Source organism: Herpailurus yagouaroundi, unplaced genomic scaffold, assembly GCF_014898765.1.
Source record: "Herpailurus yagouaroundi ecotype Mexico unplaced genomic scaffold, PumYag 141, whole genome shotgun sequence".
NCBI lineage: Eukaryota > Metazoa > Chordata > Mammalia > Carnivora > Felidae > Herpailurus > Herpailurus yagouaroundi.
The window spans coordinates 51,731,775-51,754,181 of NW_024412396.1; the positions used below are offsets into that span (position 1 = coordinate 51,731,775).

At 42.9% G+C, this 22,407-nt stretch overlaps 1 protein-coding gene across 3 annotated transcripts in view; it reads left to right on the forward strand.

The window, feature by feature from the left end:
• The window catches only part of ADCK1 (aarF domain containing kinase 1), a 125,741-nt gene that overhangs the window by 21,745 nt on the left and 81,589 nt on the right, over window positions 1-22,407 (forward strand). The window lies entirely within an intron of this gene.

Here is a 22,407-nt window from a genome sequence, read left to right on the forward strand (position 1 = left end):
GATAAATGCTGGGCTGGAGCCTGTGTCTTGGGTCTGTGAGCAAGTGGGCTTGTTGAACTTTCACTCCTGAATTTGATAGACTTGCCACGCAGGCACATTTGTGGCAGGACAAGCCTCTCACATGGGAGCCTGCCTCTTAGGGCAGGGAAGGGCTGAGTATCAGTGTCCTGCGGGTGTGTACAGATCCCAAAAAGGGAGGGGAGTGGAAGGGGTGAACTGAGCATGAAATGTTTCCTTTCCCCAATTCACCATTCTGATTGCCAATTCGTCCTCCCACGGGGAGTGAGAGGGAGAAGAGAGGTCAAGAGCAGTACACCCCTAGTGGGGCTCCTATATAACTTAGAGATAGGAGGTTCACCAGCAGTACTTACCTGCAGATAAGAGGTTGCTGTAAGAACCTTTAGTGCCCATTAAATTCTGCTAACATTTATACCTGACCTTGTTTAGGGACACAGCAGCTTTGGGCTTGGGTGTGGGATAACAATTTCAACATTACTGAAATGTGCATTTAGAGGGAAGGATCATATGTTGTCAGCTTTTAGAACTATGGCATGTGGTAGGGTGTTTGGGGGAAAAGGATACTGATGAGAGGAGTGGAGTAAGGGGCTTAGGTGGGGGGGATAACTCTATTTATAATTATGCCATTGACCTTGAGAAAGGTATTTTCAGCACCAGTTAGCTCAGGCCTCTGATGTACAGACAGAACTGAAGGTCTAGAGGCGTGATAGGATTTCTTTAAGTGCCCCCCCTCCCCTGACTCTGCAGTTTTGTGGCAGATCTTGGGCTTGGACTTGGACATCTAGATCTTGCCTGATCTCATGTTCTTTGCACTTTAACACCTGGTTGTTTATCCTGGTTGTTTATCCCTGTTTATCCATTTGCAACCTGGGGGAAAGCACCAAGTTGGATAGAAGTTGCCTGTGCAGCCACTCTTGCCAACCAGCTGCTGCTGCTGAGTTGCTTCTCCCCTGGGTCCATTCCCCTGGTGTGAGCCCTGAGGCTGTGGTCCTGCTGGGATGGGTTTGGAAACACAGAGGAGGAGGAAGAAGGGCCATAGAACCTCCTCCTGGGAATTCCTTTTTTTTTTTTTTTAAGTTTATTTATTTTTGAGAGAGACAGAGATAGTGTGATTAGGGGAAGGGCAGAGGGAGGGAGAGAGAGAGTCCCAAGCAGGCTCTGCCCTATCAGCATAGAGCTCCATGCAGGGCTCGAAGTCAGGAAACCATGAGATCATGACTTGAGCTGAAATCAAGAGTCAGATGCTTAACTGACTGAGCCACCCAGGTGCCCCGGGAATTCCTTTTTGTATTTAATCAGTCAACCAAAGAGTTAATTCAACAAATATTTGGAATTTGCATTTCCTAGTGGAGGGAGGTATAGACCCTCCAAAGGAATCCGTAGATGCTAGCTCCTTGCTTTGGGAAAGGGTTTCGACTCGTAAGCTATGGAACAACTGCCAGTTTTGAGGATAAGTGTGCTACCAGCTTAGTGAAGGTATGATGACTCAAGAAGTGTTTTAAAGATCTTCTTGCCCAGCAGGGGGAACTGTAGCAGTGTCTGGCTCTTCAGGCATATTCTCTGAAACCTGGGGACTGTCCTGGCCAAACCAGGACATGTCTTCACCGTTCTTCCAGCCATCTGTTTCAACAAACCTTAACTGAGCCTGCTCTGTGCCAGGGCTTGCATGAGGCTCAGCCTCAGAAGATGTAAAGGGAAATAAGACTTGACCTCTGCCCTCCAGTTGCTCACAGTCCAGTGGGGGAAGCAGGGATGAAATCACCAGTTGCAGAAGGATCGATTTGTCTTCATTCCAGCTCTGGCTCCTGACAGCAGCTAACTTCCAGCCAAGGAGTGGGGGGTGGAAAGGGTAGGAGTGTTGCATGGGAGGGGCTCCTAACCCATCATGGGGGGTGAGGGTGGAGTGCATACCTAGGAAGGCCTCCTCTGGTGTAGTGGTATCTACTTGGGCCACTGTTCCTCTGTGTGCACAGTAAACCTGGTGTGGAAGCTTTTGGTGAGTTTTCATGTACTCTGTCCCTAAGACCCCCTTTTGCTGCTTTCATTTCTCATCCTGGAACATTTGTCAGAAAGTCTTCTGTACAGAAGAGGAGGAGAGAAATGGAATCCTTGCTGTCTTGGTGACTGGCTTTCTCAGAGTTTGTGATAATTTTTGCAGGAGCATGAGCAGCATTTAATTTGCTCTGCTTGGGTCATCTAAGGACCAGGCCTGTGGAACAGGGAGCCAGAGTCTGAAATGGCAGCCAGTGCCTCCTTTTTAGCTTTCTGTGTACCCAGACCTTTCTGAGTACTGCATTGCAAACCTGCAGAACTTTCTGCAGTGGCCCTAATTCGGGAAGAGTTCCACAGAAGTAGGAACTGGGACCTAGGCATGGTCTGGGGAGAGATGTGGCGGGTCTCCTTCTGTCCTTGGGGACCCTGGAGGGAAATGTGGCTTGACTCGGGCTTCTCCCTGGAGGTTGCACTCGCTGTGCGGTGGCTTCTCTGTAGTTCTCAGACAAGGCGTGCAAATGTCAAGTTGTCTTCTTGATTGCTCTAGACTTATCAGCGACCTATGGACCTGCATACCCCTTGTATTTTTAAAAGCATGTGAAATGTATGAGACCTAAGGAAAGGTATAGAAAATAATTTAGTGGTCACTCGTATACTCACTGCATAATTTCAGAAACAATCCTTACCCATACAATTGTAGCCTCCTGGGTACTACCCTGATTCCAGCTTTCCTACTACAAAAGCAGAAGCAAGCACTATTTTGAATTCATTGGTTGGCCTTCCTATGTACTTCTTTGTAACCAACTATTCATGTATTTATATGATATTTTTCATCCTGTTGACTTTTTCCTTTACTTGGTTTTGTTCTAAGGAAAATTACAGGCTTGATAGACTAGCTGTCTCTTTTTTGGGGGTCTGCATATGCAAATAAGAAGTGCCCTGGATACCACCTGAAATTGCTGCTTATACCGTCTTTGTGCACGCTATCGCTGGTGCCAGGTCACCCCTTGAAGAAGCAGGCTGCAGCATCTGTAGCAGATGCTGGGCCAGACTCTGGCTTGCACCCATCCTTGCCTCGGTCTTTCCCCTGCTGGGTGTCTCCACTCTGTCCAGCTCTTCTCTTGTCTTAGCTCACCCTATTTATCTCCTGAGGCTGATTCAGACTTGAAGCTGCCTGATAGGATGGTATTTGCTGCTGCTCAGAAACCGTGATCTCTTTCCAGAGGCCACAGCTGAAATGAAATAAAATAAGCCCTTGTGTTTCTGGTGATGGGATGCCATTGCCATGTGCTGGGCATCTCTCTGTACTGGTCAGCGCAATTAATGGCATTAGCCAGTTCCTTGTTTGCCTTACACAGGCTGCCTGGGCACACAGGGCTGGCTTCTTCCTGCCACAGAGCTGATCACCACTTGCCCCTGCTTCCTGGTTCTTGTGGGGGGGGGGGTGGAGGAGGCCAGAGTGCCCTGCTTCTCAGGGATAGTGCTATGTTAAGGTTAGCCTACATCAAATGGGGCAGGAGCTGGAGGAACCCCAGCTGGAGAACCTGACCTTGTCCATCTCAGACTCCATCTCAGACTAGCTATGCTGGGCTTCTCATTACTTTATTGCTTTCCCCACTGAAAACCCCACACCATTGCCTTTCCTGCCCTGGATTGGGTGCTTCTACCACGACCCAGCTGTTTTCTACTTGTGCTGAACAGTGCTGGGGAATGGGGTAGTGCTGGGGAGTGGGATGATGCTACGTGATGAGAGATGCCATAAACTAGGACTTTCTTACTGCAAAGGTAATTTAGTACTGCAGTGGGTTACCAGGGACAGCTGTGAAATCCGTATCTGGAAGGGGAGCTTTCCAGAAACAGAAGAGATTCTGTCTGTCTGTTATGGAGGTGGGAATGTGACAGCTCACTGGTGGTTTCTAACTTGTCACACGATCAGAGACCCCTGAGGGTCTTATAAAGGAGCCTTATAAAGTGCAGATTCCTAGACTCTGTACTCTAAAGATTTGTTTCCAGTGATTCTGGGGTGAGGCCTGGAAAGCTGTATTTTTAATGAGTTCCCCAGGCAGGCTTCTGATGTTAAGAACAAGTGTTTACATTGATTGAATCCTGTGGGAAAGGCACTGCACTAAGGGTTCTTTCTATATTATCTCCTTTAACTTCACGACAATCTGAGGTAGATACTATTGTCATCATCTCCATTTTACAGATGAAGAAACAGATTAAGTGACTTGTCCAAGGGTCTGTGGCTAGTAAGCAGGTGTATTAGCTTCCTGTAATTGCCATAACAAGTTATCACCAATTGGGTGGCCAGTGACAACAGAAATTTATTCTCTCACAGTTCTGGAAGCCAGAAGTCCAAAATCACGGTGCTAGTGGGGCCGTATTCCTTCTGGTGGCTTCAGACACGCCTTGTGGCTGCATCACTCCAGTCTTTTCCTCTGTCTTCTCTTGCTTATGAGGACACTTGTCATGGGGTTTAGGGCCTATCTGGGCAATCCAGAGAGATCTCATCTCAAGATTCTTAGTTACATCTACAGAGATCCTTTTTTCTGAATAAGGTCATAATCACAAGTCCAGGGGGTTAGGACAAAGGCATATCTTTTGGAGTGCCACCATTCGACCCACTACAGGGTCTTCGATTTAGTCACAAATAGTGTGGCTCCCAAGCCTGTGTTTATAACTGTGTGACTCCTGGCTCTCTGATCTGGACTGGATGAGCTTCAAGGGTTCCTCCAGACCAGCAGCCAAGGCATGGGTTTCTTTATTGTGCAAGGGAGTTTGGGCTATTTGTCAAGTCTTGACAAACCAGTGCTTTCCTTGCCTTCTCTCCCACCCCCTCAGCCCTCTACTGTTGTTCCTGAAACCCTTTGAGCTATTTATTCCTGACTCCGAAATTCTCACATCTTCATGTACTCAGGAGGTTAGGCCACAGGGGCTGTGAGGCCTAACTCCTACTGGCAGGGGTGGGATGAATTTTTCTGCCTCAGCGTCCACGTCTCCAAAATGGGAATTGCTAGAATAGCAGGGGTAGATGGAAGGCCGTGAAATAACTAATAAAGTTGGTGGAAGGCAGTCTGCAGCTATAAGGTTGATGGAGACGCTTGTTAACCACACTAATAATCTAAGAGCCTGTTCTTGATTTCCCCGCTTCTCACTGTCTTGGCCCCAAGCAGCTATTTTCTACCAAATTAAAATCCACTCAGCTCCCTTCCTGTCCCTGAATAAAAACTACCCTCAAAGCTCTTGCCTGTTACAGCAAGACTTTTTAATAGACTTTTCCTTGTAGAACCGTGAGACATATGTCCAATTAGCAGAATAACTTCACTTAAATATACAAATAAACTGTTGACTGATAATGGTGCGACATATGTGAGGCTAATTTAAGGCAACGTGTCTCGGAAGCTGGGGTACTGCCCCCTCCCTCACCCTCAGATCCCATGCCCCACACTCTGTAGGATGAAGAGGGATGTCTCCAGGCTCTGCCTGATCACAGTGCAGAGCACCTAAGCCACTCACCGTTCATACAGCCAATTATGTAGCAAATTTTGATTGAACACCTGCTATGGGCCAGGCACTGTGCGAGGTGCTAGGTATACAGTGGTCTATTCTTGAGGGGATAGGAGATATTTAACAGCGGTGGAAGTCATGAGAACATCCTTTCCAGGAGGGCAGGTGTCTGTTCTGCTTGCTGCTGTATCTTCAGCACTTAAAACAGTGCTTGGCACACAGTGGGCTCTTTTTAGTGCATCAGTGAGTTAAGTAAACAAGATAATGTTGGCTCTTGCTGAATGTCCGAAAAGAGATAAACTGTGGTCATGGAATAAAAAGCGACCAAAGCTGGGCTGGAGAAGGGGTCTCTGGTGTAGGTTTTCCAGTTGACACGGGAAAGTGATGGAAGAGCAGCAGGTGAAGAGCAGAGAGAGTATTGTTGCTGGAAGAGGCAGGACGGGCTGCCTCATTTATAGGGCTTAGTGCAAAATGGAGCTTTGGGTTTCCGGCTGGGGGTGGGGAAGTTAGTCTCCTCTTTCCATGGCCCTGCAGCCCCAACACACCATGAATGGGCAGCCCCCAAGAGATTGCTGCCTCAGTGCTGGGATGTACTCAGGGTCTAGGTTGGGGGTGGGTGAGGGATCCCTGCTGAGTCTCCTGTTGAACTTGCCCTGGTGAAGCTGGTCTAAATTGGGGAGGGATACTGTGTGCCATGTGCGTGAGTCTACCCTGCCTAAACTTACACTCAAGCCCCCAGCGGGGACGGAGGATAGTGGCAGAATGCAGGTCTTCTCCACCAGTGTGACATGATTGCCACTGTGAGTGGAAAAGCAGCCTGGCTGTGTGGTGGGGAGACTGTGTGCAACCAGGGCATGGGGCTGGGGTGGGGCGTGGTCAGCTGAGAACTCGCTGGGGAGGTGGGACTGTGTTTGGGAGCTGAATCCCCCTGGGGCCTGCTGCTTTGTCCCATCTGGCTTCATTTGCAAAACACAAATTCAAAGATAAAATGAAGAATTTCGGGGCGCCTGGGTGGCTCAGTCAGTTAAGCGTCTGACTTGGGCTTAGGTCACGATCTCACTGTCCGCGAGTTCGAGCCCCGCATCGGGCTCTGTGCTGACTGCTCAGAACCTGGATCCTGTTTCAGATTCTGTGTCTCCCTCTCTCTCTGACCCTCCCCCGTTTATGCTCTGTCTCTCCCTGTCTCAAAAATAAATAAAACGTTAAAAAAAAAAAAAAAAAAGAATTTCAAGCCAGCTACTGTATTGGTTTCCTACTGCTGCTATAACAAACTACCACAAACTTAGCGGCTTAAAATACTACTTTATTCCCTTAGGGTTCTGGAGGTCAGAAGTCTGAAAGGCTTCTCTCTGGACTAAAATGAATGCATCAGCAGGGCCGTGTTCTTTCTGGAGTCTCTTGGGGAGAACTCACTTGTTTTTCTTGCCTGCATTCCTTGGCTCATGGCCCCCATTCTCCATCTTCAAAGCTGGCAACATCCGGCCAAGTCCTTGTCCTGCTGCTGGCTCTCTGGTTCTCTTTTTCCACTTCCCTCTTCCACTTGAAAGAACCACCTAATCATCTGAGGTCATCTCTCTAGCTCAAGGTCAGCTATCAGCAACCTTAACTTCATCTGCAACTTTATTTCCCCTTTGCCGCATAGGTAATATGGTCACATGTTTCAGCGAGTAGGTGGTGGGCATCTTTGTTGGGGTGCAGGCACTATTTTGTCTTCCACATTAAACCATGAGTGTGGGGTCCTTCCAAGGGTGGGCCTTCCTTTTTTTTTTTTTTTTTTAAATTTTTTTTTAATGTTTATTTTTGAGAGAGAGAGAGACAGAGAGAGACAGAGAACATGAGCGGGAGAAGGAGCAGAGAGAGAGGGAGACACAGAATCTGAAACAGGCTCCAGGCTCCGAGCTGTCTGCACAGAGCCCGACGCGGGGCTCGAACTCACAAACCGTGAGATCATGACCTGAGCCGAAGCCGGATGCTCAACCGATTGAGCCACCCAGGCGCCCCCAAGGGTGGGCCTTCCAAGTGTGGCTGCACTGGTCACGTGCCCATGAAGCTGGCCCTCTGAGAAGATTGCAGCGTAAAAGCCTTGAGATGGGAATGAGCTTGGCTTGTTCAGGGCCCTGAAAGGAGGCCAACGGGATGGAGTAGAGTGAATCACAGGACGAGTGGTACAAAATGAGGCGGGAGAGGCCGGCTTGGGCCAAGAACACAGGGCTTCTCGGCCACAAGGAAGGGTTAAGAACAGCAGGCTAGTTAGGATCTGTCTTTGAACCTTAAAAAAAAAAAAAAAAAAACAAAAACCTCCTGTATGAAAATTCAAATGCAATTAAAAAGTAGGAAATATGATGAACCCTGGCACCTAGATCTAAAATATGTTGCTATAATTCTTTCACTTATTTTTTTTCTGCTGAAGAATTTTAAATTGCAGAAATCATGCCATTTCACCTGTAATTTCAGCGTGTATCTCTAATAGCTGATGTTTTCTAAGTATTCCCCTCATTATCACAATGCGTGAAATTAGTGAGAGTTCTTTAATTTCTTCTAATTCCTATACGTGTTATGTTGTCCCCCCAAATGCTCCTACCACTGACCTTCACGTCGCACATGTGCTTTGCACGTGTTCCCTCTTTCTGAGGTCAGAGTGAGGCCTCCTTCCCTGTATCGAGGATCTTGCTTTCTCTTCCTTGCTACCAGCCCCCAAGATCTCAAGGCTGTGAGAAAATGAAAAAGACTCCTGTCCCAGACCCAAGCCCATGGCCTGAACAGGGATGATGGGGAAGGGAGGGGAAGCAGGCTGGCTGGATATGTTATTCTGCTTGTGGCCTAACATTTATTCTTCTTGTCTGTAATTGCCATTCCAGAAATGCCCTCGCTCTTCTAGCCACAGAGCAACTGTTGAGAACAAATTAATTATGCATCTTCTCAGTGTGTGTGATTAAGGGGCAGATGGAGAGAAGGGTTCTCTTCAGTTTTTCTGGCAACTAGGTTCCCAAATGGATGCTTTCCAGACCAAAGAGTGCATGTCCTGGGCTCCTGTGGGCATCTGGATTTGTCTGTGTGGTGGCAGGCTTGCTCACTGGCAGGCAGAGTCACAAGTTGCCAGTAATAATATTATTAATCCCTTAAATTTGCAGCACATTCACTGTTTGCTGAGGGCTTGCGCACTCACATCAGTTCATTTGTTGGGATTTCAGGGATGCTGGAACAACTTTCTTTGCTTAATACCTCCCTAAATCATTGCTGATACTTGTAATTCTACCATTAGAGATTAATTCCTTTGGCCTAAAACTCTGTTCCCTATTAAAATGCAAGTATCCTTGGCAGCTGTGATGCATGTTTTATTCATGAAGCCTTCTCAGCCACTAGCAGCTGCCCTCCCCAAATGCCCCCTCCTACAACTTTCTTTTTAGGATGGCCTTCTCTGAAACAGAACCTATATTTGGAACGTATCCCATTTCATAGAACTCTGTTCTCTCAGTTGCCGAGGCTGGAAAAACGGACAGGTAAAGAAACTCCTGCCAAGGTGGCAACGACGGATAATTTCCGGTATTATCACCTCTAGTGTGTATTTGGAACTTTGTGGAAACACAGTGCTTAATGCAAAGGAACCTGTATCCCTTCATCCTGTCATGTCATCCTGCCATGGTCTTGGATCTCCTCTTTATCGGGTTCCCTTACAGGAGCAGAGGAAAGGGGCCTGGCAGGACCATGTTGAGAGCAGATATAGTCTGTATAACACAGATCAGGCATTGGCTTGGGGCATTGTTTATCCTAAAGATGAAAAAAGTAGAGCTGGCCATGTGTAACATAATGTCCATTTTGCAGATGGAAGACTGAGGTATAATGATGATCTGGTTGCAGTGGGACTAGAATTAAAGTTTTGCCTTTAGAACCCCAGTAATACAGTTGTAAATTCTGAGAGTCGGAAGACACCTTAGAAACAATCTAGCTCTGGGAAGGCAAATGCATTTCATTTGCCGACTCCAGTTGTAGGTAGTGGTTGTCTGACCGCGGTGTAGAGAATGAGCATGTCTTCACGTGGGCTCAGTGAATGTGTGTTGTGGTTGGTCGCTGATGTCTGATGTGAGCCGTGGGTATGGTAATAGGGGGGAGACATGTATGCCACCCACGCTATTGCTGCTTCTGTCCAACCTCTCATTTTACAAATAGGCCAGCTGAGGTCCAGAAAGCTAGGAGGATTTGTTCAGGACTTGTACAGTAGGAGCAGTAAGTTAGAGGCAGAATTGGTCCGGAATCCAGGGTTCTTGAGTTCTGGTTTGGAACCTTTTCTTCTGATTGAGCTAGGTATTCTAACAAGCGTTTCACTGTTGCTAGGGAGCGTTGCGGTCTTAAAGTCACACTACCTGGGTTCAGATCCCAGCTCTGCCACCAGTTAGCTATGTGCCCTTGGCTGGGCGATGTAACTTCTTTGAGCCATTGCTGCTTCATCTGTAAAATAGGTGATAATAATTGTGCCTACCTTATGGGGTAGTTATGGAGTGAAATAAGATAACACACATATAAAGTGTTTAGATGAGAACCTAACACCTACTAAATAGTAAATGAATATTAGTAACTTAATCTAAACATTAAGTTTTATTTTATTGTCCTTTTAGATTCTTGCTAGATAGTCACCTCCTATGCAGAATTTAGACACCTGCTCTTGTCCTTCCCTGTTGAATGCTCTGCAATATTCTGGGTTTGCAGTACTCTTGGAATTTATAATTTGGTGATGAAAATTCCCGCAGTACCAATAATCAGGTGTGAGATGGTGCCAGGTCTGTCAATGCCTGCTCTTCTGGATGTCCTACTTCACAGAAGTTTATTTTGGTTTTGGACATGTGACGAAACCCTGGAGGCCTGCTGTGGTTCTCCGAGGGCCAGCTGCCAAATGGGGTCCTGGTGACCATTTTGCCTGGTTTCTCCTCTGATCGGAACATTGCTATAACATCTCCCCCAGACGGTCCCTGCTCCCTTATGCCAGTGTGTTCCTAGTCTGCAGACTGGGTGTCAGTGCCCAGCTGGTGCCAGCGCTGTCCCTCATACCCATTTCTCCTATGGGCTTAGATGGCAGGGCCCAGTCAGAGCCCAGACCCGAAAGCTGTGCTGTGGTTACTTCCATGCCTTAGTGTAGCCACACAGGCTGTCGGTAGTGGTTCCCTTTGGGTGGCCTTGACAGGGAGGCCTGGGGAGTTGGAGGAGTCCAAGATCATCCTGGGAGTCTGGCCAGGGGTGACTCCTGAAGGATGAATGGTCTGCCCCTGGCATTATTTGACCTTGCCTCCTGGTACAGTGGCATTTCCTGATGGCAGCAGTGTCCAGAGCCCCCTTGGAGAGTTTTTAGGGAATGGCAGCGGTGGGGAGGGCTGCCTGGGTGGTGTGTGGTGATGGGCATGTGGCTTCTGTTGAGTGAATCATCACTGGGTTCAGTCTTGCCTGGTTGTAGAGAATAAAACCTCTGCTTCAGACCCTCAAGGAGGCCTTCTTGGGGTCTGTCTGCTCCCTGAGAAAGGGATGAGGACTATGGGAAGGAGGCTGCCCTCCTTGGAAGATGGCTCCAGCATCATCCCTCACATTTGGAAGCTCTGTTGCCCTGGGCCTCTCACTTTGGGCCCAGCCTGGTCTGGTTGCAACCTGGCCATGTGTGCGGTTGCCTCCCTGCTGTTTGTCATCTAGAGCAGAGCCTATGATCATAGCCACAGAGGGGCAGCATGGGCTGGGCCCGGCTTTGTCCCAGGGAGGCACAGACGAATGGAAGGCTGAGCCACACTGGGGCTGGAACTCTGGGCTCTGCTGTTAGTTCTGTGATGGGGGAGGCGGTAGCTGCATCTGTAAGAACAAGGGGCTGGCAGCTGGCGGGGAAGAGAGTGGAAGGGGCCAGGCTGGGACTGGGAGGAAAGGAGGGGTGGGGAGAGAGGCCTGGGTCCAGGCCGAAGACGGTTTTGACAGGTGTAAAGAAGTGAGGCATGGTGAGATTGTGGAGTGTCCTGTGCAAAGGCTGGGGGGCAGAGTATGGTGCGCTGGGTTGGGGGATAGCTGATGAGGGGAGGGCAAGAGATGAAGCTGGCAGGCGTCTGGGCTGCATCGTGCTGGGCCTGGTTGGCCCAGGTAGGAGTTTGAATTTCATACCGAAGGCCCTGGAGACTTTTGGAGGGTTATCAGTGAAGGTTGTCCTCCTTTCCCACTGTGGCCAGTGTCCTGCCCCTTCCTGGGCCTGCCTCCTTGGGCTGCACAAGCTGGTGGCCTTGTCCAGTTGCTGCACTGAGAACTTACGCTTCTTGGGCCTTGCTCACTTCCTTCACTCAATAGTTCTCGGATTTCTGTATGACTGGTGCTTTCCAGGCCTCCGTGACTTCATGAATTTGTTCCTGGTCTTAGTGTTGTAGCTGGCTTACTGGAACAGCTCCTGGGAGCCCAGACATGACCAAGCCCTGTGGCGGCCATGTGGCCTGGCTGTGGGAAATAGCTGAGGCTCAGCAAGGGGTGGGAGTCGGGGGATTGTGAGCACATAGGGAGGGCAATGCTGAGGGCCCATAGCAGGCACTGGCTGCCTGGAGTTTCCTTCTAATCCATGAGGAATATTTAACAGTGTGTTTGGGGGGGGGGGCAGAATTTAGTAGGAGATAGGTTTTGGAATTGTACAACAATGACTCAAACCCTGGATATACTACTTACTGGCTCAGTAATCCGGGAAAGCCCCCTAACTGTTTTGAGCCTCAGTTCCCTCATCTGTGCAATGGGGAGAGCGATAGTATGCTCCCTCCACCCCCTTCAAGGGCTCTTACCTGGATCAGGTGAGGTAATGTGTGTGAAAGGTTTCATGCACTGTAAAGGACTGTGCATTTACTACTGGGGACCAGTAGTATGGAGTGTGTGGTGAACAAGATTTTGTTTTTTAGCAGCTTATATTCTATGCTGGTAGAGTGAGTCAGTAATTCAAACAGAAAGGATGATTATGGAGAAGAATATGTGAAAATTATAAATCAAGGACCTATTTGTGCTTCCATTATGCTGACAGGTCATTTGGCACCTTAAATTTGATCCTCATTTTAATATACATTATTAGATGTTAGTAAAACATTAGATGATAAGATACTGGTACATACTTGGATGTTCACAACGTTTATCACCTATTAATGAGTACAATAGACTGATTGAAGACAGAAATTTTTTCATTGCAAAGACTCAGGACTTCACATATACATGAAGTGGGACTAAAAAAATATAATTGATTTATAAACATAAAACAATGTTCTAGAATTAGGTAGAGGTGACAGTTGTACAACTTATTGGATATAGTAAAAAAAATTGTACTATATAGTTTAAAATGGTGTGACTTTTATGGTATGTGAATTATTTCTTAATTTAAAAATAGAAAAGCAATTATTAAACCAATAATTATGTTAACAAATTTAGAGATTCAAGAAGCAATTACCTATAATTTCACCAAATCAAACTCATCATGATTTTTATATACCTTCTAATACTGTTCTGTTACATCCACAGTATCCTATCAATATGATGAACTGTTTTTCTCACTTAACTTGTTATCCTTAGTATTTTTCATGTTGTCCTGTAGTCCATTTAAAAGCAGTTTAACTCACTGTGTGACTGTTACCTGATTTACTTAGCTTTTCCTTTTTCCCACTTTCAGGATGCGTCTACATATGTTTTTCCATTATAACTAACACTGTGCTGAACATCTTTGTACATGGACTGTTTTCCATGTCTTAGATTAATTTCTTAGGACAAATTTCTAAAGTGATATATATGAATCAAAACATTGCTGAGAGAAAATTTTAAAAAGACCTAAAAAATGGAGAGGGGTGTATTATATTCATGGGTAGGGAGACTCAATATTGCTAAGATGTCCATTCTCCCCAAATAAATCTATAGATTCATGGGAATCCCAGTCAAAATCCTATCAGGCTTTTGTGTATAAATTGACAAGCTGATTCTAAAGTTCATATGGGAATGCAGAGGGTTTTGGAATCAGTGCTGAAAAATAACACTGAAGAAGAACAAAGTTAGAGGGTGAATACTGTTTGATTTCAAGACTTACTATAAACCTACAGTAATCAAGACAGTGTGGTATTGGTGTAAAGACAGACAAACTGATCTATGGAACAGACTAGAGAGTCCAAAAATAGACCCACACATGTATGAACAATTAATTTTTCACAATGGTGCAAAGGCAATTCAGCTTAGAAAGATTTTTTTCCAACAAAAGTGCTAGAACTATTAGATATTCTTATGCAGAGTTGAACTTTGATCCATACCTCCTACTACATACGAAACTGATTCCACATAGATCACATACCCAAATGTAAAAACCTAAAACTATAAAAATTCTAGGAGAAAGCATAGAAAATGGCTGTAGTTTGGGATAGGCAAAGATTTCTTAGGTGTACAACACCAAAAGTATGATCCGTAAAGGAAAAAGTGGTGAATTTTACTTTATCAAAATGAAAAATGACTTCTTTTTGGAAGATGTTGTTAAGAGAAAGGAGAGACAAGCTACAGACTGGGAGAAAGCATATGCAAATCATATATCTGATAAAGTACTTATGTGTGGAATATATGAAGAATTTTGTAACTCAGTTATAAAAAAGACAACAACAAATAACCCAATTAAAAAACAGACAAGAGATTTGGACAGACATTTGACCAGAGAAGATGTAGAGATGGCAAATAAACACATGAAAAAATGCTTAACACATGAGTCTTAGGGAAACACAAATTTAAACCATAATGAAATATCATTACACATGTATGAGAATGACCAAAATGAGAAAGACTTCTTACACCGAGCGTTGGGGGATGTCGAGGAGCTCTTCCACACTGGTGGGAATGTAAAATGGCACAACCACTTTATAAAACAGTTTAATTTCTTAAAAATTTAAACATATACGTGTCACACAATTTGACCATTACATTTCTAATTTAATGAGAAATGAAAGCATATGTCTGAGCAGAGATTTGTACATGAATGTTTATAGCAGCTTTATTGGTACTCCTAAACTGCAAACAACCCAAATGTACATCAGCACATGAACGAATAAGGAAGTTTGGTACATTCATACAGTAGAATACTACTCAGTAAGAAAAATCAACAATAAATTGTTGATAACATGCAGCAACAAAATGGATCTCAAAAAATTATGTTGAGTGAAAAAGTCTAGACCGAAAAAAAAGTATGTGCTGTATGATTTCATTTACATAAAACTCAAGAAAATTCTTGACTACTGAAAGAAAGCAGAGCAGTGGTTGTCTGGAGATGGAAAGTATATAGAGGGATGGGGCTTGACCAAAGGACACTGGGGAGTGATGGATATGCTTACCAGCTTGATTATGATGATAGTTTCATGAATGTATGCATATATAAAAAATATGAGATTGTACATGTGTAGTTTATTATGGGTCAGAATACCTCAGGGAGGCTGTTAAACAATGATAATAACGGATTGTGATCTATTGAAAAAAACAGACATTCATGAATCCAAGTGCACAAAAACAAACAAGATGAATAAATTGAGAATTTGTAAAGAACTGGTTATTTCTAAAATTTGGTAGTGCTTCCTCACATGATACTTATAAAAATAAGTAGCTTTAAGTGAGGAAGCCAGGTGGATAACTATCTTAATGAAGTGATGAAAATTAACATTGCCTGTAGGGAGACAAATCAAAATTGTGCACCACTTGATAGGATGTAATGAGAACAGAGCCTTTTATTAAATTATTGGATTTGATTAGCTAATTTTTTTTAAAAATAATTTTTACATCTATGTTCACAATTAACATTGGTCTGTAGCTTCTTCCCACCCCCGTTGTATTTAATGTCTGGTTTTGATATTGGGGCAGTGCTGGTCTCATAGAATGAGTTGGGAAGTATTCTGTCTTCAACTTGCTGGAAGAGTTTGAGTGAAATGTTAATATTTCCTGCTTAAATGTTTAGTAGAATTCAACTGTGACACCATCTTGGATAGAAATTTTCTTGTCTGATATAAACATAGGCATTCCAGCTTTATTTTAATTAGTGTTGGCATGATATATCTTTCCCCATCCTTATACATTTAACCTGTTGATATTTTTATATTTAAAGAGCATTTCTTATAGGCAACATATACTCAAGTCTTTCTTTTTTATCCAGATTGACAATCTCTGGCTTTTAAACTGGGGTGTTTAAACCATTAATATTCAATGGATTATTGGTATGGTTAGATTTACGTCTTTCATCTTGTTCTCTATTTGTCCTATTTGCTCTTTATTTCTTGTTTTCCCTGCCTTCTTTTAGATTGGATATTTTTTATGGTTCTATTTTATTTCCTTTGTTGCTTTTTTTTTATTACTTTAGTGATTGTATCAGTTTACATCATACATTTTTTAATTAAAATGCATTTTTTAATTAAAATGTTTTTTAATGTTTGTTTATTTTTGAGAGAGAGAGAGAGAGAGAGAGAGAGAGAGAGAGAGAGAGAGACAGTGTGAGTGGAGAAGTGGCAGAGAGAGCGGAAGACACAGAATCTGAAGCAGGCTCCAGGCTCTGAGCTGTCAGCACAGAGCCTGACGTGGGGCTCGAACTCATGAATGCAAGTGTGTGACCTGAGCCAAAGTCGGACGCTCAACTGACTGGGCCACCCAGGCACCCCTACAGCATACATTTTTAATTCTTCACATTCTGCATTCAAGTGATATTATACCATGTCACAGAGTATAAAAATCTTATAATAGTATACTATCATTTTTTTCTTCCTAGCCTTTTGCTATTGATGTAATACATTATGCTTTTACATATGTTGTAAACTCCACATTACTTTATTATTTTTGTTTGAGCAATTGCTTATCTTTTAAAGAGTTAGAGTATAAGAAAAGATTCTTGTATATTTACCAATGAAGTTACTATTTCTAGTCTCTTTTCCTTCATAGATCTGTATTTCTCTCCTGCATCATTTTCCTTCTACCTGAAGGAATTTATTTAACATTTTTTGCTGTACAGGAAGATGAATTCTCTGAGCTTTTATATATGCCTGAGAGAGTTTTCATCTTATCTTTGTTTTTGGTGGGTATAGAATTCTGGGTTTTCTTTCACTGCTTTCAATTTTTATTATTTTTTAATGTTTATTTTTGAGAGAGAGAGATAGAGCATGAAGGGAAGGGGCAGAGAGAGAGGGAAACACAGAATCTGAAGTAGGCTCCAGGCTCTGAGCTGTCAGCACAGAGCCTGACGTGGAGCTCCAACTCATGGACTATGGGATCATGACCTGAGCTGAAGTCAGACGCTTAACTGACTGAGCCACCTAGGCACCCCTCTTTCACTGCTTTCAGAAATGTTGCTCTACTGGCTTTTGCTTGTATTGTTGCCAGAGAGAAATCTGCTGTCATTCTTATTCTTGTTCCTCTGTCCATAATGTGTCTTTTTCTCTGGATACTTCTAAGAGTTTTCTCTTTGTCACTGATTTTGAACAATTCCATTATGTGGTTTCCTTCATGTTTCTTATGTTTGGAACTTTTTGAGATTCTTCGATCTGTTGGTTTATAGTTTTTTTAGAAAATCAAATTTGAAAAAATTTCAACCATTATTTCTTCATGTCTTTTTTTCCTACCCTTTCCTATATCCTCTCCTTTGGAGACTCCCAACCACATGTTTACTGGGCTGCTTGAATTTGTCTGATAGATCAATGATGTTCTTTCCATTTAAAAAAAATTCTTTTTTCTTTGTGTGTTTTTGTGTTTGTTTTTTTTTTTTTTTATAATTTTGTGTTTCAGGGGCACTTGAGCGGCTCAGTTGGCTAAGTGTCTGACTTTTGATTTTGGCTCAGGTCATGATCTCATGGTTCATGAGATCAAGCCCCACATCAGGCTCTGCGCTGACAGCATGGAGCCTGCTTGGGATTCTCTCTTCCTCTCATGAGTGGAGGAGGGGCAGAGAGTGAGAGAAAGAGAGAATCCCAAGCAGGCTCCATGGTGTCAGTGCAGAGCCTGACGTGGGGCTTGATCTTATGAACTATGAGATCATGACCTAAGCCATAATCAAGAGTTGCATGCTTAAATGATTGAGCCACCCAGGCACCCCTGTGTATTTTGTTTTGAATAGTTTCTACTGCTAGGTCTTCAGGATTACTAATGTTTTTTTTCTACCATGTCTAATCTACAATTAATCTCATCCACACATTTTGTACATCACACATTACAGTTTTATCTCTAGAATTTTCATTTGGATCTCACTCTATTTTTTTTTAAATATTGTTTTTTGTGTCTGCTTAACTTTTGAACAAATGAAATGCAGTTACAACTGGTTTTAAGGTCCTTCCCTACTAATGCTAATATAGGTTTCACTTCTGGTTTTTTAAAATTATATTTTCTTAACTTTCATTTTTAGTTCTGAGTTTTTTGTGTTTTTGTTTCTTCACTTCTTTATTTCTTCAAATTTTTATTTAAATTCTAGTTAGTTAACATACAGTGCAATATTGGCTTCAGAAATAGAATTCAGTGGTTCATCACTTAACATGCAACACCCCAGTGCTCATCAAAACAAGTGCCCTCCTTAATACCCATCATCTATCTAGTCCATTCCCCACCCACCTCCCTCCATTAACCCTCAGTTTGTTCTCTATCATTAAGAGTCTCTTTTGGTGCTCGCTTCGGCAGCACGTATACTAAAATTGGAAAGAGTCTCTTTTGGTTTGTTTCCTCTCTCTTCTCCCCCGCCTTCCCATATGCTCATCTGTTTTGTTTCTTAAATTCCACATATGAGTGAAATCCAATGGTATTTGTCTTTCTCTGACTTATTTCACTTAGCATAATACACTCTAGCTCTATCCATGTCATTGCAAAAGGCAATATTTTATTCTTTTTGATAGTTGAGTAATATTCCATTGTGTATACATATATGCCACATCTTCTTTATCCATTCATTGGTTGATGGACATTGGAGCTCTTTCCGTAATTAGGCTATTGCTGATAGTGCTGCTATAAACATTGGGGTGCACGTACCCCTTCAAATCTGTATTTTTGTATCCTTTGGGTAAATACCTGATAGTGTAATTGCTGGATTATAGGGTAGTTCTATTTTTAACTTTTTGAGGAACATCCATACTGTTTTCCACAGTGGCTGCACCAGTTTACATTCCCACCAACAGTGCAAGAGGGTTCCCTTTTCTCCACATCCTTGCCAACACCTGTTGTTTCTTGTTTTGTCAATTTTAGCGATTCTCACAGGTGTGAGGTGGTATCTCGTTGTGGTTTTCATTTGTATTTCCCTGATGATGAGTGATGTTGAGCATCTTGTCATGTGTCTGTTAGCCATCTGGATGTCTTCTTTGGAAAAATGTCTATTCATGTCTTCTGCCCCTTTCTTAACTAGATTATTTGATTTTTGGGTGTTGAGTTTGATAAGTTCTTTATAGATTTTGGATACTAACTCTTTTTCCCATAAGTCATTTACAAATATTTTCTCCCATTCTGTAGGCTACCTTTTTGTTTTGTTGATTATTTCCTTTGCTGTGTAGAAGCTTTCAATCTTGATTAAGTCCCAATAATTCATGTTTGCTTTTGTTTCCCTTGCTTCCAGCAATGTGTCTAGTAGGAAGTTGCTGTGGCCAAGGTCAAACCAATTGTTGCCTGTACCTTTAGGATTTTGATGTTTTCCTGTCTCACATTTAGGTCTTTCATCCATTTTGAATTTATTTTTGTGTATGGTGTAAGAAAGTGGTCCAGTTTCATTCTTCTGCATGTTGCTGTCCAGCTTTCCCAACACCATTTGTTGAAGAGTCTGTCTTATTTCCATTGGATAGTCTTTCCTGCTGTGTCAAATATGAGTTGACCATATCGTTGTGGACTCATTTCTGGGTTTCTATTCTGTTCCATTGATCTACGTATCTGTTTTTGTGCTGGTACCATACTGTCTTGCTGCCTACAGCTTTGTAATATCATTTGAAGTCTAGAATCATGATGCCTAAAGCTTTGCTTTTTTTTCTAAGGATTACTTTGGCCATCTGGGGTCTTTTGTAGTTCCATACAAATTTTAAGATTGTTTGTTCTAGCTGTGGAAAGAATGCTGGTGGTATTTTGATGGGGATTACATTAAATGTGTAGATTGCTTTGGGTAGTATAGACATTTTAACAAAGTTTGTTCTTCTAGTCCATGAGCATGGAATGTTTTTCCCTTCTTTGTGTCCTCTTTAATTTCTGTCGTAAGGGTTTCATAGTTTCCAAAGTTTAGATCTTTTACCTCTTTGGTTAGGTTTGTTCCTAGGTATCTTATGGTTTTTGGTGCAATTGTAAATGGGATTGATTCCCTGATTTCTTTTTCTGCTGCTTCATTATTGGTGTATAGAAATGCAACAGATTTCTGTACATTGATATATCCTACAACTTTGCTGAATTCATATATTGGTTCTAGCAATTTTTTGGTAGAGTCTTTTGGGTTTTCTACATGGAGTATCATGTCTTCTACAAATAGTTGAAGACTTCCTTGCCAATTTGAATGCCTTTTAATTCTTTTGTTGTCTTATTGCTGAGGCTCTGAGATGGTTTTGATTGGTTGGATTTCCTCTCATTTTGTATTTTTCTTCTTTGCATACCTGGCAATTTCTTATTAGGTGCTAGACATCATTGTACCTTTATATTTTGGGGTGTTAGATGTTTTTGTATTCTTTTTATTTTTATTTTTTAATGTGTTATTTATTTTTGAGAGAGAAAGAGAGAGAGAGAAAGAGAGAGAGAGAGAGAACAAGTGGGGGAGGGTCAGAGAGAGAGAAGGAGACACAGAACCAAAGCAGCCTCCGGGTTCTGAGCTGTCAGCACAGAGCCCAATGTGGGGCTTGAACCCACAAACTGTGAGATCATGACCTGAGAGGAAGTCAGACACTTAACCGTCTGAGTTACCCAGGTGCCCTTTGTATTCTTATACTCTTGAGCTTTGTTCTGGGACACACAGTTCAGTTACTTGGAAACAGTTTGATTCTTTTTCAAGCCTTTCTTTTAATATTTGTTGGATGGGAATGGAGCAGTGTTTAGTTTGGGATATTCCCCATTACTGAGGCAAGGCCCTTCTGGGGATTATAACAAGTGCCTCCAGAATTATTGGATTTTCCAATCTGGCTGGTGCAGTGGGCCTATATGTGCACTGGGTACTGTTAACCCTAGTCTTTTGGAGTTTCTCTCTCTCGAGGCTCATGTGGTTTTCTCATGTGCATGTGCTGAATATGTGACATGGACCCTCCACACATCTTTTTTTTTTTTAATTTATTTTTATTTTCTTAATTCACATCCAAATTAGTTAGCATATAGTGCAACAATGATTTCAGGACTAGATTCCTTAATGCGCCTTACCCACTTAGCCCATCCTCCCTCCCACAACCCCTCCAGTAACCCTCTGTTTGTTCTCCATATTTAAGAGTCTCTTATGTTTTGTCCCCCTCCCTGTTTTTATATTATTTCTGCTTCCCTTCCCTTGTGTTCATCAGTTCTGTGTCTTAAAGTCCTCATATGAGTGAAGTCATATGATATTTGTCTTTCTCTGACTAATTTTACTTAGCATAATACTCTCTAGTTCCATCCACATAGTTGCAAATGGCAAGATTTCATTCTTTTTGATTGCCGAGTAATACTCCATTGTATGTATACATACCACATCTTCTTTATCCATTCATCCATCGATGGACATTTGGGCTCTTTCCATACTTTGGCTATCGTTGATAGTGCTGCTATAAACATTGGGGTGCATGTGTCCCTTTGAAACAGCATACCTGTATCCCTTGGATACATTCCTAGTAGTGCAATTGCTGGGTCTTAGGGTAGTTCTATTTTAAATTTTTTGAGGAACCTCCATATTGTTTTCCAGAGTAGCTGCACCAGTTTGCATTCCCAGCAGCAGTGCAAAAGAGATCCTCTTTCTCTGCATCCTTGTCAACATCTGTTGTTGCCTGAATTGTTAATGTTAGCCATTCTTACAGGTGTGAGATGGTATCTCATTGTAGTTTTGATTTGTATTTCCTGGATGATGAGTGATGCTGAGCATTTTTTCATGTGTCGGTTTGCCATCTGAGTGTCTTCTTTGGAGAAGTGTCTATTCATGTCTTTTGCCCATTTTTTTACTGGGTTATTTATTTTTTGGTTGTTGAGTTTGATAAGTTCTTTATAGATTTTGGATACTAACCCTTTATCTTATACGTCATTTGCATATATCTTCTCCCATTCCATCGGTTGCCTTTTAGTTTTGCTGATTGTTTCCTTCACTGTGCAGAAGCTTTTTATTTTGATGAGGTCCCAATAGTTCATTTTTGCTTTTGTTTCCCTGGCCTCCAGAGATGTGTTGAGTAAGAAGTTGCTGTGGCCAAGGTCAAAGAGGTTTTTGCCTGCTTTCTTCTCGAGGATTTTGATGGCCCTCCACACATCTTTAGGGCTCCTTCTTTGTATAGCTCTCTCCTCCCCAGGACTCTGTCCTGTGAACCCTAGTTGCTTTGGCCTTCCTGAACTCTCAGCTCCACCTCCTCAACTTAGGGAGTTCTCTGGGCACCTCTTGGGTTCCCTTTCCTGATGCTGGGCCTGTAAACTTTTAATGCAGTGAACTGGGACAATCGTAGAGTTCACCTTGTTTGTTTCCCATTGCTCAGGAATCACTGTCCTTCGCTGCCTGATATCCCATGCCTTAACAGCCATTGTTTTGTAAATCTGAATAAAAAATCAGCTGGACTTTTATATTTGTAGAAGATGTTGAAGGAGGGATGATTAAAAAAAAAAATTCTTCCCCATTATGGATGTAATACATAGGAGTTATAAGAAATTTGGAAAATACAGAAAAACCTATGAAGAAGAAAAATACTTTTGTAATCTCACAGCCTAGAGATACTACTGTTTACATTTTATTTTTTATTTTTAAAAATTTTTTAA